At 39.5% G+C, this 14259-nt stretch overlaps 1 protein-coding gene and 1 pseudogene across 8 annotated transcripts in view; both read right to left on the bottom strand.

The window, feature by feature from the left end:
* Positions 1 to 14259, bottom strand: part of STX11 (syntaxin 11) — a 93471-nt gene that overhangs the window by 17517 nt on the left and 61695 nt on the right. The gene's annotated exons all lie outside the window — the stretch shown is intronic.
* LOC135232466 (calmodulin-1-like) overlaps positions 8 to 14259 on the bottom strand; it is a 29737-nt pseudogene continuing 15485 nt past the window's right edge.

The raw sequence follows: 14259 nt of genomic DNA, 5'->3' as shown, positions 1-14259 counted from the left end.
CAAGTAGAGATACTGAGGTTATATCCCTCCAAACAAACAAAAAAAGCCAAACCCCTTGCCGTGGAGTTGATTCCGACTCATAGCGACCCTATATTTCTCTAGTGAGAGTCAAATATTTGCATTCAGGGGATCAAAGCTCAAGATAAACGTCCTGCTCAACACTTTCAACTCTCTTTATCCCTAGGTGTAGGTAGTAAGTACACTGAAAGAGCTCAATGCTCTATGTCTTTTTGCTTACATGCAAAGGAATTATATGACCAGTAGACATGAAGAAAGTCATATTTTAAGCCTGTAGGTATCCACGGTTCCATACTACAGATGCCCAGGACTCAATCAGCAGTTTAAAATTTTAGATTGCATTGGACAGCAATCTCTTTTTCTCGCGTTGTTTTCCAGTGATTGCAAATCAAAACAGACGTATGAAAAGTAAAACCAAGAAGCCTCACAAGGATAAGGATTTTTAGTAAGTCATCTTACAAGGATTCGAGGCCAACACCCAAGTATTCTGATTTCTATTTCAGCAGGAGTGAGTACTTTCAGTCATCTTCGTAACAGCAACTTTTACAGCAGTTACCATGTAAATCATAGGCTGCTTCCTTATTGCCTTACATTTTTTCTCTTAAAAATGTTAAAGAAAACATGCTTGAAGTAAAACAGCAACAAAATACACAGAGGCAAAAATCCAATGAGGAAGTAGAAATGTGTAAGTTAAAATTCCGTTGCTCAGCTGTACAGTATCATTCCCTAGTGGTAAGCACTATTAAGATAACCATTTTATTTTACTGTGGTAAAATATATATATAACAAATTAACATCAGTTATATTCACAATGTAGTACAGACATCACCACTATGTATTTCCAAAACTTTCCATCACCCCAAAGAGAAATTCGGTACCCATTAGCAATAAGTCCCCAGTTGCTCCCTATCCTCAGCCCCTGGTAACCACTAATAAAATTACAGATATTTTATAAAGTGGGATCATACAATATTTACCCTTTTGTGTCTGACTTATTTCACTTAACAGGATGTTTTCAAGGTTCATCAATGTTACAGCATATATCAGAACGTCATTTCCCTTTGTGGCCGACTAACACTCTATTGTTTGTATCTATTATATTTTGTTTATTCTTCTGTTGATGGTCACTCGGGTTGTTTCCATTTGTTGGCTGTGGTGAATAATGCTACAATGAACATTGGTGTACAAGTATCTGAGCTCCTGCTTTCAATTCTTTTGGATATACACCTAGGAGTGGAATTGGTAGGTCATATGGTAATTCTATAGGGTCGCTATGAGTCGGAATTGCCTTGACGGCACTGGGTTTGGTTCTTTGGTTTTTTATGGTAATTCTATGTTTAACTTTTTGAGGAACTGCCGAAATGTTTTCCACAGTAGTTGTACCATTTTACATTCCCACCAGCAATGGACAAGGATTTCAATTTTTCTATATCCTTGCCAACGCTTGGTACTTTCAGTTGTCTTCTTTTTTATAATAGCCATCCTAGTGGGTATGAAGTAGTACCCCATTGTGGATTTGATTTGCATTTTCCTAACAACTGTATTTAAAAAATGTATATTGAAAATTTCAAATACACGCAAGCCTCGTAGCAATAATGTAACAAACTCTGATCTACTCACCCTGCAGCAGCAGTATTTGCCTATTTTTAATGTTTTTGAAACAAGCTGGCAGCTCAACCAGAATTTTCATATTTTTATAAAAGTGTTTCTGATCACTCTTTCTTGGCAAAGCAAAATAATGATGTCTAGATACATATTTTTTTCCAATGAAGTGAGAAGTTTTCACTTCTAGTAACATGTCTATATGACAAAATATTGAGCATTTTACCCTTACATGAGACTTCGCGACTGGAAAGATTCTGTAATATAATTTGCACACAAAAGTGGGGGGGAGTAGTAGCACTTCATGGCTTAATCTCAAAAGTTTCTCTAAAGTTGAAGTGATTTATTAAGACGGATTTAATGATTAATGGAACATGGTAAAATACTAACCATGCTCTCTCATCTGCCATGATCATTATTTATACAAATTAAGCAGAAGTCTCATTCCATGATGTTGATTTTTTAATATAACAAGTTCTACTACTGAAAGCAGAAGGTCAACACCAGACCTTCTAAACAACAAAGGAGGTTACTGTCTTAGGAGTACGACTGAGAGGCAGGAAAAAGACCCAGCCTATCCGTTTGTCTGAATTTCCTGATATTTAAATATTTCCTCACTTTGACAAAATTTAAAGACAAACCACAAATTGGAGGGAAAATGCAATATATGGTAGGTAATGGGTTAACATTTTTATAACAAATACAAAAAAAAAAAAAAAAAACCCAACAACAAACTACTTTCCCAATCAAAGAAAACAAAAAAGCAATTCATATAAAAAGAAATGTAAATGTCAGAGAACATAAGGGTAGCTAACATGTAATGTATGAGGCATTTACGGTAGCCAGGTACTTTCTAGGCACTTTTCATGTGCTACCATCTTTAATCTTCATATGGACTCTATGACATACTGTTATTATCAAAGTTGGTAAATCAGTCATACGGAAGTTGAGGCACTTACCCAAGGTCACCAGTAAGTGAACAGAGTCCAAAGAAGCCCCTCTTAACCATTTCACTAAATTGTCTTCCGGGGAAGTACAAAGAGTTTTAACTTCATTATTAAACAGGGAAATACAATTAAACCACTTTAAGAATTTTTTCATGCTAATTTTTTTTTAATTATAATTTTTAAAAATTGGTGAAGACTGGGAATTCTCAAAAAATGCTGGTAGAAGGGTAAAATTGTTACAGCCTTTCTGAAGGGCAGTTTAGCAATATGTATAAGAGCTTTTAAATTTTGCATTTGCTTTGAACTATCGTCTTAGTTTGTCTAGTGCTGCTGTAACAAATACCACAACTGGATGGCTTTAGCAAATTTAGTTTCTCACAGTTTAGGAGGCTAGAAGTTCAAATTCAGAGCGCAGCTCTAGGGAAAGTCTTTCTGTCTTCTGGAAGAATGTCTATTCGGCTTCTCCTTCCCAGTTCCTTGGAGATCTCCATGTGTCTTGGCATCTATCTTACCCCATCTCTCCTCTGCTTCCTTGCTTGTTTTATCTCTTTTACATTTCAAAAGAGATTGACTCAAGATACACCCTACAGTAACTAATCTTGTCTCGTTAACATAAAAAAAAAACCAAGCCCAGTGCCATCGAGTGGATTCTGACTCATAGTAATCCTATATCTCGTTAGCATAACAAAGAAAATACATTCCTAAGTGGGATTATAACCACGGGCATAGAGGTTAGGAATTTCAACACATATTTTTTAGGGAATGCAATTCAGTCCATAGCATTCTACCCTTTGGCTCCCAAAAATTCATGTCCTTGCCACATGCAAAACACATTCACCCCATCAAAAAAAAAAAACCAAACTCACTGCAGTCAAGTGGATTCTGACTCATAGCGACCCTACAGGACAGAGTAGAATTGCCTGATAGAGTTTCCAAGGAGCACCTGGCGGATTCAAACTGCCGACCTCTTGGTTAGCAGCTGTAGCGCTTAACCACTATGCCACCAGAGTTTCCAATTTACCCATCAACCACCCCAAAAGTCTTAAATCAACTCCAAGTTCAAAATCTCGTCTTCTGAATCATCTAAAAAAAAAATGGATGAGACTTTGGGCATATTCCATCCTGGGGCAAAATCCCTCTTCATTTGTCAACCTGTGAAATCTAGAATACAAGTAGTTTCCAAAGTATAATGGTGGAACAGGCACAAGGTAGACATTTCCATTACAAATGCAATGAATTGGAGGGAAAGAAGAGATAACAGGCACCAAGCAAGTCCAAATTTCAGCAGAACAATTTACATTAGCTCTCAAGGCTTGAAAATAATCCTCTGTTCTTTGGGACCATCTGAGCAAGGGCCTTGCCCTCAAGACTCTTGATGTTGGCCACAGCCTCTGGATTCTGGGTGGAGGGCAGTCAACCCTGGGCTTCAGCTCCACCTTCCAGGCCTACTGGGACAGGAAATCTGCTCCCTCAGCTTTAGGCGGCCCCATTTTCCTAGTCCATCGGAGTGGCAACCCCACCCCCTTGGTCCCAGCAGGCCCCGTTCGTCTGCTGCTTGAGCATAGCAGCCTTGCCCCCTCAGATTTGGGCAGTGGCCCAATCCCCCTAGCATACCTTAATGGCAGCCCCACACTCCAGAACTGAGCTGAAGCTCTGACTCTTTGAAGCCTAGGAGGCCGTGGCCCCATCCTTTGAAACCAAGAAGGTCCTGCTTACTGTGCTCCTTTCAACAGTTCTCCCGATCTCTGAGCTGCTCCACGGGTGGTCCTCTTCTTTTCTTGGAGGACAACACATGTAGCCCCTTTGGCCTGTTTCCTGTTTCCTTTCATTCTTTCTCTGTCCCCTTCAGTCTAAGCTGATGGGTCTTCTGCTGTGGTAGCTGGTAAGATCCATCAGTCACAGGCTTAATCTCTTTAACAAAAGATTGTGTAGCCACATCCTTGGTGAAAATTCTAGGACTTGTGCCCTCCATCTGTACAACAGATTTTTTTTTTTAATTGTAATTTTATCGGAAAACAAATATACAACTTGGAATGGATTTGAGGTAAATTGTTCCATAAGCAGATTTTCTTTAAGTGGCTAAACAAAGTTTAAAAAGCAAGTAAAAATAAAAGAAAATGTTTCTGGAATAAGGCCAACAGTACAAAAAAATAATGTACAAGTACCTGAATAATACACCCACTTTACAATAGTGCAACTTTAAGTACGTATTGTTGACTGTCCATAGTCCACACTGAGTTACAACTCCACACTTCAATAACAACATGCTGACGGTTCCTAAAGAAAACTATTTTTAAAAAAAGGCATAACCCAGATATTCCCTCATTTTACCAACTCCATCTAAGTTTAGATGTGCAGAAGAGCTTACTGTCTTAGTCGTCTAGTGCTGCTATAACAGAAATACCACAAGTGGAAGACTTTAACAAAGAGAAATTTATTTTCTCACAGTCTAGTAGGCCGGAAGTCCAAATTCAGGGTGCCAGCTCCAGGGGAAGGCTTTCTCTCTCTGTCGGCTCTGGAGGAAGGTCCTTGTCATCAATCTTCCCCTGGACTAGGAGCTTCTCTGCCCAGGAACCCCAGGTCCAAAGGATGCACTCTGCTCCCTGCACTGCTTTCTTGGTGGTATGAGGTCCCCCCAACTCTCTGCTTGCTTCAGTTTCCTTTTATCAGGTGGTGCAGGCCACACCCCAGGGAGACTCTCTTACATTGGATCAGGGATGTGACCTGAGGAAGGGTGTTACATCCCACCCTAATCCTCTTTAACCACAGGCAGAGATTATGATTTATAACACACAGGAAAATCATAAATGGAGGACAACTACACAATACTGGGAATCATGGCCTAAACAAGTTGACACATATTTTGGGGGGACACAATTCAATCCATGACACTTAGATGTACCCAGAGGAAGCGATATGCAAAATATTATTTGATCCATTTTCTAAAATAATGTTTCAGGACAAAGACAGTAAGATAAGGGAAGAAAACATGGAGGAATGAAGCCCTAATTACTATATATGCATATTATTTCAACAGCAGGGGGGAAACCTTTTACAGATAAGCTACAAAGAAAAAGCAAATAAACAATTTTTGTACAAGAAATTTAACACATTCTGTACAGTGTCTTCACTTTGCTGTCATCATTTGTACAAACTCTTCATAGCTTACTTGAACATCACCATCAATATCTGTTTCCCTGATCATTTCATCAACCTCTTCATCTGTTAACTTCTCTCAAGATTTGTCATCATGTGGCGAAGTTCTGTGCTACATTAACACAGCCACTGCCATCTTTATTGAACACACAGAGTGCTTCTCTAATTTCTTCTTTACTGTCTGTGTCTTTTATTTTTCTTGCCATCATTGTCAGAAATTCTGGTAAGTCAACTGTGTTATTACCATCAGCTTCTATTTCATTAATCATGTCCTGTAATTCACTTCTGTGGTATTCTGCCCAAGAGATCTCATTACAGTCCCCAATTCCTTTGTTTTATAGTTCCATTACCATCTTTGTCAAATAGTGAAAAATCTTTGAATTCTGCGATTTGCTCTTTGGTCAGTCGGTCAGGCATGATGCAAGTGCTAGTGGTCTCCAAGACGAGATCACACAACCAGTCATCATCTTGCTAGCTCCACTTAGACTTGTATAACAGAATTTTTCAAATATTTGAGTTTTGTTTTCATTTTGCACAATCAATTTTTAAGTCCATCTCAATCCTCTTGCATTTTACTATAAGCAGCAAGGAGAAAACACACAGCCCCTTTAAGATCCTGCTTGGAAATCTCTTTCAGCCAGATATCCAAGTTCATCACTTACAAGTTCTACCTTCCACCAAACATCTGAACATAATTCAGACAAGTTCTTTGCCGCTGCATAAAAAGCATCACCCTTCCTCCACTGTCCAACCACATGTTCATCATTCTCTTTTAAAGCCTCACCAGAAGCATATTTAACATCCACATTTCTAGCAACATTCTGTTGCAGACACTGTATGTATTCTCTAAGATGGCAGAGACTCTATAGCTCTCCTCATTTCCTTCTGAGCCCTCACCAGAATTGCCTGTGACGTCTACAATTCTTCCAACAGTCTCTTCAAAAGTAACCTAGGCTTTTACAATTAGGCATCTTAAAACTCTAACAGCCTCCACCCATTACCCAGTTCCAAAACCACTTCCACATTTTAGGTATCTGTTAAGAGCAGCACCCAACTCTTAGTACCAAATTCTGTCTTAGTCATCTAGTGCTGCAGTAACAGAAATACCACAAGTGGATGGCTTTAACAAACAGAAATTTATTTTCTCATAGTTTAGGTGCTGGCTCTAGGGGAAGGCTTTCTCTTTGTTAGCTCTGGAGGGCGGTCCTTGTCTCCTTGAGCTTCTGCTTCCTGGTTCTTTTGAGATCTTCATGAGCCTTGGCATCACGCTTCCCCCATCTCTCCTCTGCTCGCTAGCTTGTTTACTCTCTTTTATATCTCAAAAGGGATTCACTCAAGATACACCCTACACTGATCCTGCCTCATTAACATAACAAAGACAACCCATTCTCAAATGGGATTATAACCACAGGCACAGAGGTTAGGATTTACAACACATATTTTGGGGGAACTCAATTCAATCTATAAGAGTCAACAACCTTTAGCAGATAGATAAAGTTTGACTCCATGCTAGCTAGCTAATATAACTCTGCCCAGGTAATATACGGTGTTAACCTAACTGAAATGCACATGCCTTAAAGAAATGCCTTAAGGAGCTTATCCTTTAAAAAATGATGTTTATAGTTTCATGAGGTTTTATTTAATTACAAAAATCTACATGAACATTGTAAAATTTTGGAAAATACAGGAAAGGACAAGGAAGTAATGAAAACCATTTACAGCTCCACAATTGAAAGGAAATTGCTATTAACATTTTGATGTGTATTATTCAAGTTTTTGTTTCAGAATATATGTATGATAGTGCTGCACATTCTCTTCCCTTTACCTTCTTTTTCTTCTTAAAAGAGCATGTATATTTTTCATGCTATTAGATAGCCTTCTAAACTCTGTGACTTATGTAGCAGCCAGTGCCTCATTATCATGCATTAAAGTTATTTCCAAATTTTTGTTAGAACATGTGATTAAAATATTTATAGTGATGGGCTTCACATATCCTTGCTTTATTCTCAATAGAGTATAATAGGTGTTATGGATTGAATTATGTCACCTAGAGCGATATCCTAGGCATTAGTGAGTTGAAATGGACCGGTCTTGGCCATTTTGAATCAGACAATCGTTTGGTCTACTATGCTGGGAATGACAACTTGATGAGGAATGGCATTGCATTCATTGTCCAAAAGAACATTTCAAGATCTATCCTGAAGTACAATGCTGTCAGCGATAGGATAATATCCATATGTCCAGTTAATACAACTATTTCAAATTTACACACCAACCACTAAGGTCAAAGATGAAGAAGTTAAAGATTTTTACCAACTTCTGCATTCTGAAACCAATCAAACATGCAGTCAGGATGCATTGATAATTACCGGTGATTGGAATGTGAAAGCTGGAAACAAAGAAGGATTGGTAGTTGGAAAATATGGCCTTGGTAATAGAAACAATGTTGGATCCTGTCCTATAATTTTGCAAGACCCACGACTTCTTCATTGCAAATACCTTTTTTCAACAACATAAACGACTATAAACATGGACCTCACTGGAGGGAATATGCAGGAATCATACCAATTACATCAGTGGAAAGAGACGATGGAAAAGCTCAACATCATCAGTCAGAACAAGGCCAGAGGCTGACTGCAGAACAGGCCATCAGTTGCTCATATGCAAGTTCAAGCTCAAGTTGAAGAAAATTAGAACAATTCCACAAGTGCCAAAGTATGACCTTGAGTATACCCCACCTAAATTTAGAGACCATCTGAAGAACAGATTTGACACATTGAATGCTAATAACCAAAGACCAGACGAGGTTGTGGAATGACATCAAGGACATCATACGTGAAGAAAGTAAGAAGTCATTAAAAAGACAGGAAAGAAAGAAAAGACCAAAATGGATGTCAGAAGAGACTCTGAAACTTGCTCTTGAATGTCGAGTAGCTAAGGCAGAAGAAAGAAATAATGAAGTAAAAGAGCTGAATAGAAGATTTCAAAGGGCAGCTTGAGAAAACCAAGTATTATAATGGCATGTGCAAAGACATGGAGATAGAAAACCAAAAGGGAAGAACACACTCAGCACTTCTCAAGCTGAGAGAACTGAAGAAAAATTCAAGCCTCAAGTTGTAGTAGTGAAGAATTCTACGGGGAAAACAGTAAACCATGCAGAAAGCATCAAAAGAACATAGAAGGAATATACAGAGTGACCGTACCAAAAAGAATAGATCGACGTTCAATCATTTCAACGCAGCATATGATCAAGAATCGATGGTACTGAAGGAAGAAGTCCAAGCTGCACTGAAGACATTGGTGTAAACAAGTCTCCAGGAATTGACGGAAAACCAACTGAAATGTTTCAACTGGAAGTGCTCACTGGTCTATGTCAAGAAATTTGGAAGACAGTTACCTGGCCAACCAACTGGAAGAGATCCATATTTATGCCTATTCCAAAGAAAAGCGATCCAACAGAATGCGGAAATTATCAAACAATATCATTAATATCACACACAACTCAAATTTTGCTGAAGATAATTCAAAAGCTGTTGCAGCAGTACATGGACAGGGAACTAACTGCCAGAAATTCAAGCCGCATTCACAAGAGGACATGGAACGAGCAATACCGTTGCTGATGTCAGATGGATCCTGGTTGAAAGCAGAAAATACCACAAAGATGTTCACTTGTGTTTTATTGACTATGCACAGGCATTCGACTACATGGATCATAATAAATTATGGATAATATTGCAAAGAATGGGAATTCCAGAACACTTAACTGTGCTAATGAGGAACCTGTACATAGACCAAGAGGCAGTTGTTCAAACAGAACAAGGGGATACTGAGTGGTTTAAAGTGAGGAAAAGTGTGCATTAGAGTTGTATCATTTCATCATACTTATTGAATATGTACGCTGAGCAAATAACCCAAGAATCTGGACTATATGAAGAAGAAAGAGGCATCAGGACTGGAGGAAGACTCATTAACAACCTGTGTTATGTAGATGACACAACCTTGCTTGCTGAAAGTGAAGAGGACTTGAAGCACTTGTCGATGAAGATCAAAGACTATAGCCGTCAGTATGGATTACACCTCAACATAAAGAGAACAAAAATCCTCACAACTGGACCAATAAGCAATATCATGATATATGGAGAAAAGACTGAAGTTGTCAAGGATTTCATTTTACTTGGATTCACAATCAACGTCCATGGAAGCTGCAGTCAAGAAATCAAAAGACGCAGTGCACTGAGCAAATGTGCTGCAAAAGACCTTTTTAAAGTGTTAAAAAGCAAAAATGTCACTTTAAGGACTAAGGTGTGCCTGACCCAAGCCATGGTATTTTCAAATGCCTCATATGATTGCAAACGCTGCACAATGAATAAAGAAGACCAAAGAAGAATTGATGCCTTTGAATCATGGTGTTGGTGAAGAATATTGAATATACCATGGACTGCCAAAAGAACGAACAAACCAGTCTTGGAAGTACAGTCAGAATGTTCCTTAGAAGCAAGGATGGCGAGACTTCGTCTCATGTACTTTGGAGATGTTATCAGGAGGGACCAGTCCCTGGAGAAGGACATCATGCTTGGTAAAAAGGAGGGAAGACCCTCAATGAGATGGACTGACACAGTAGCTGCTACAATGGGCTCAAGCATAACAACGATTATGAGGATGGTGCGGGATGGGGCGGTGTTTTGTCCTGTTGTACATAGGGTCCTATGAGTTGGAACTGACCTGATAGCACCTAACAACAACAAACTCAGGGACAGAGTTGCCATCCCAATAGGCCTGGAAGGAGAAGCTGAAGCCCATAGCAAGTGGCCTCCACTCCGAATCCAGACAGTGCGGCCAATATCCAGCATCTGGAGGGCAGGGCTGCTGGCCTATTTTCAAGACTTGAGAGCTAATGTAATTTGTTCTGCTGGGTTTTGAACTTGCTTGCTGCCTGTTATCTCTTCTTTTCCTCTAATTTCTTCCATTTGTCATGGAAATGTCTACTTTGTGCCTTTCCTACCACTGTACTTTGGAAACAGATAACCTGTATTCTAGATTTCACAGGTTCACAGATGAAGGGGAATTTTGCCCCAGGGTGGAATACACGCAAAGTCTCAACCGTATTTGATTTAGATGATTCAGAAGATGAGATTTTGGGCTTGGAGTTGATTTAAGAATTTTGGGATGATGTGATGGGGTGAATGTGTTTTGCATGTGGCAAGGACATCAATTATTGGGAGCCAAAGGTTAGAATGTGTCCCCTAAAAATATGTGTTGTAAATCCTAACCTGTATGCCTGTGGTTACTATGGTTATAATCTCCTTTGGGAATGGGTTGTCTTTGTTATGTTAATGAGGCTGGATTAGTACAGCCTGTATCCTGACTCAATTTTTTTTAGGTATAAAAGAGATTCAACAAGCAAGGGAGCAGAGGAAAGATGGGGTAAGATAGGTGCCAAGACACATGGAGATCTCCAAGGAACCAGGAAGCAGAAGCTGAAGAGATAAGGACTTTCCTCCAGAACCAACAAAGACGGAAAGGCTTCCCCTAAAGCCGGCGCTCTGAGTTTGGACTTCTAGCCTCCTAAGCTGTGAGAAAATAAATTTCTGTTTGTTAAAGACATCCACTTGTGGTATTTCTGTTACAGCAGCACTAGATAACTAAGACAATGCCCAATATACTCTACTATGCACCAGATGGATGGGAAAGAGAATGAGGAAATTTAGATGAACAAGGCAAGAATAGGTAATATATGTCTTCCTTGCATCTTGGCCAAGACTTATAAGGCACTATGGTGGAAGGTTACAGGTGGTTAGAGGACAGTGCCACGCACCTGAACATTAGCGACCTGCTTGTTGGTATCCCACTAGTTCTAGACAGCTCCGTGTTTATATTCTGTACTGCTCTTCTAAACCCATGAAAAAGCTATTTGGGGAAATAAATATGAGGAGCAAAATGTAATGTGACCACATAGAAAAGGGCTTTGGCAGAAGATGATCATGAATAGTCAGTCATTCCTTCTCATAACCAAACAAGCATAAAGTTATGGGTCCTAAGTTATGTGAAGGTCTAAACTCACTTAATGGCCTTTTTTTTTTACTGCTCTTCTAAACCCATGAAAAAGCTATTTGGGGAAATAAATATGAGGAGCAAAATGTAATTTGACCACATAGAAAAGGGCTTTGGCAGAAGATGATCATGAATAGTCAGTCATTCCTTCTCATAACCAAACAAGCATAAAGTTATGAGTCCTAAGTTATGTGAAGGTCTAAACTCACTTAATGGCCTAAATTCATAATCTCTAAGGAGTGGGAAAGGAAGGGGGTGGGGTAAACATTCTCTTTGGAGGTACAGAGAAGGAAGCATCTGCTCGACTGCTGCCCATTTCCCTGGCCCAGCCTGGCCTCAGAAAAATTGGTCCCACTGACCTAGAATATCTTCTGGTTCCCAGGGAGGAGGCCTTTGGAAAACTACAACAGAAATTCAACTAAGAGGCTGCTACTCCTAAGAAGGTTCTAGAATGGCTAAAAGTGTATACCTTGCTGAAGATACATTGGGCACAAAAAGAACATCAAAATAACCTATATATCCAGTAGCTTGATTCTGTACTGTAAGATCCTATACAGAGAACCACAGAGAGTAAGAAAAAAATAGCAAACTATCCACTGACCTTCCTTGTCTCACTGTGATAAACAAAAATGTAATAAGCCTTGGTAAGTTGTATTTATAAAGTTGCTAAAATAAGTCCTGCTTTGATTCACGTGAAGATTAAGAATTCAAAAGAAAATTTGAAACCAACTACTAGAAATCTGCTTCTGCTTTCTAATTCTCTTTTCAGGCACACAGATAGCCTGTCCTGAGAGCTAGACTCAAAAGGGAAGGAAGGGGAAATTGCTTAAGCCTTCTTTTACTGATCAACAAGATTTTAAGCAAGAGAAGACAAAGACATTCTTCTCTTCTCAAGTAAGAGAAGATGATAGTCTCCCAGGCTCTAAAATTGTAGGAGCAACAGAATCACCTGGAGAACTTCTCACAGTACAGATGCCTGGGCCCTTAATGCACAACCAAATTTGTGGCCCATTCCACTGATACCTGATCATGGCAGTTCCAGGGAAATTATAATAATGGTCCCCAGTTGGAGGCAGTCTTGATGAATAAACAACTGATAGGGAAGGAAAGTGGTAGCTGCTGCTCTCTCACTGGAAAGCTAGTGGCTTCCATTAGATGGCATGGAGGCTAGGTCAAGGTCAACTGAGATTCACTTTCAGCCTGTTGTTAGCTGCCGTCAATTCAGTCTCTGACTTATTGTGACATCATGCATGACTGAACGGAAAGCTGCCTGGTCTTGTGCCATCCTCATAATTAGTTGTGGATCAGACTCTTGTGATCCATAGGGTTCCCAGTAGCTGATTTTTTCAGAAGTAGCTCCCCAGACCTTTCTTCTTAGTCCATCTTAGTCTGGAAGCTCTGCTGAAACCAGTTCACAACAAGCCTCTACTAACAGGTGGTGTACACTGGCTAGGAATCAAACCCTGGACTCCCACATGGAAGGAGAGAATTCTGCCACTGAACTACCACTGCCCTCATGCTTTCAGCCTGCTGAGGCAGAAAAACAATCTACCAACCCCAAAAGGCAGAGTAACCAAGAATATTAGAGATCATTTATTCCAACCCTTTAATTTTAGAATTGACAAATTGCTATAGGCACTAACCAAAAGAGAATATGAACAAAACTGAAGATTGAGCTTTACTACGAGACACCCTCAGGTACATGAGTAAATTCTGTAACATCATCCATAGCGAAAAAATGAAGGAAGACCATACTCCATTAGCTAAATACTCTGGCCATTGGAACCTGGGCCCTTCTGTGCAAGCCTAATGTATTTGGCACATAAAATATTGAAATTTTCTGCCATATCAGGAAGGAAAGATTTAGAAAGCAAGTTCCTACCTATCTCAGAAAATCAATGAGCGGTCTGATAAATACAGAAATAACCAATATGCCAGGTGCTACAAAGAACAAGCATGAATATCTTGTTCCTTACTTGCTTCTAAGGGAACCAGCTATAAACACAATGCTAGAGTCATATCTCCGATCATTAATGAGAGACTTTGTGCCTGCTTATTCTAAGCACAACAAGAAAACAACTGCTCATATATTAAGCAAATTTTGTTCAATACCAGGAAACAAACGCCAGACGCGGAGATATACAATGTAAAGCAGAGCAACGCACGAACCATGTGGGGTTTATTATGGAGTTCAATTTGTAGATTACAGAAGGGGAACTAATCCAAGAACACAGAAGGAACTTCCTTTCTGTATTTATGACAAATGTCTTAAAGGCTTTATGTCTGTGTGTGTGTGTGTGTATCAGTGATGTCCAGTTGATTCTGACTCATAGTGACCCCATGTATACTCCACAGGGTTTTCGATGGCCGATACTTTGGAAGTAGACTGCCAGACCTTTCTTCCAAGGTGCCTTTGGGTGGATTCGAACCTGCAACTTTTCAGTTAGCAGCTAAGCTAACTAGTTAGCAGCTAAGTTAAGCTCTT

The sequence above is a fragment of the Loxodonta africana genome, chromosome 1, assembly GCF_030014295.1.
Source record: "Loxodonta africana isolate mLoxAfr1 chromosome 1, mLoxAfr1.hap2, whole genome shotgun sequence".
Lineage (NCBI taxonomy): Eukaryota > Metazoa > Chordata > Mammalia > Proboscidea > Elephantidae > Loxodonta > Loxodonta africana.
Note: the sequence above shows the minus strand (reverse complement) of the source record. Positions and strands in the feature narration are given on the sequence as shown.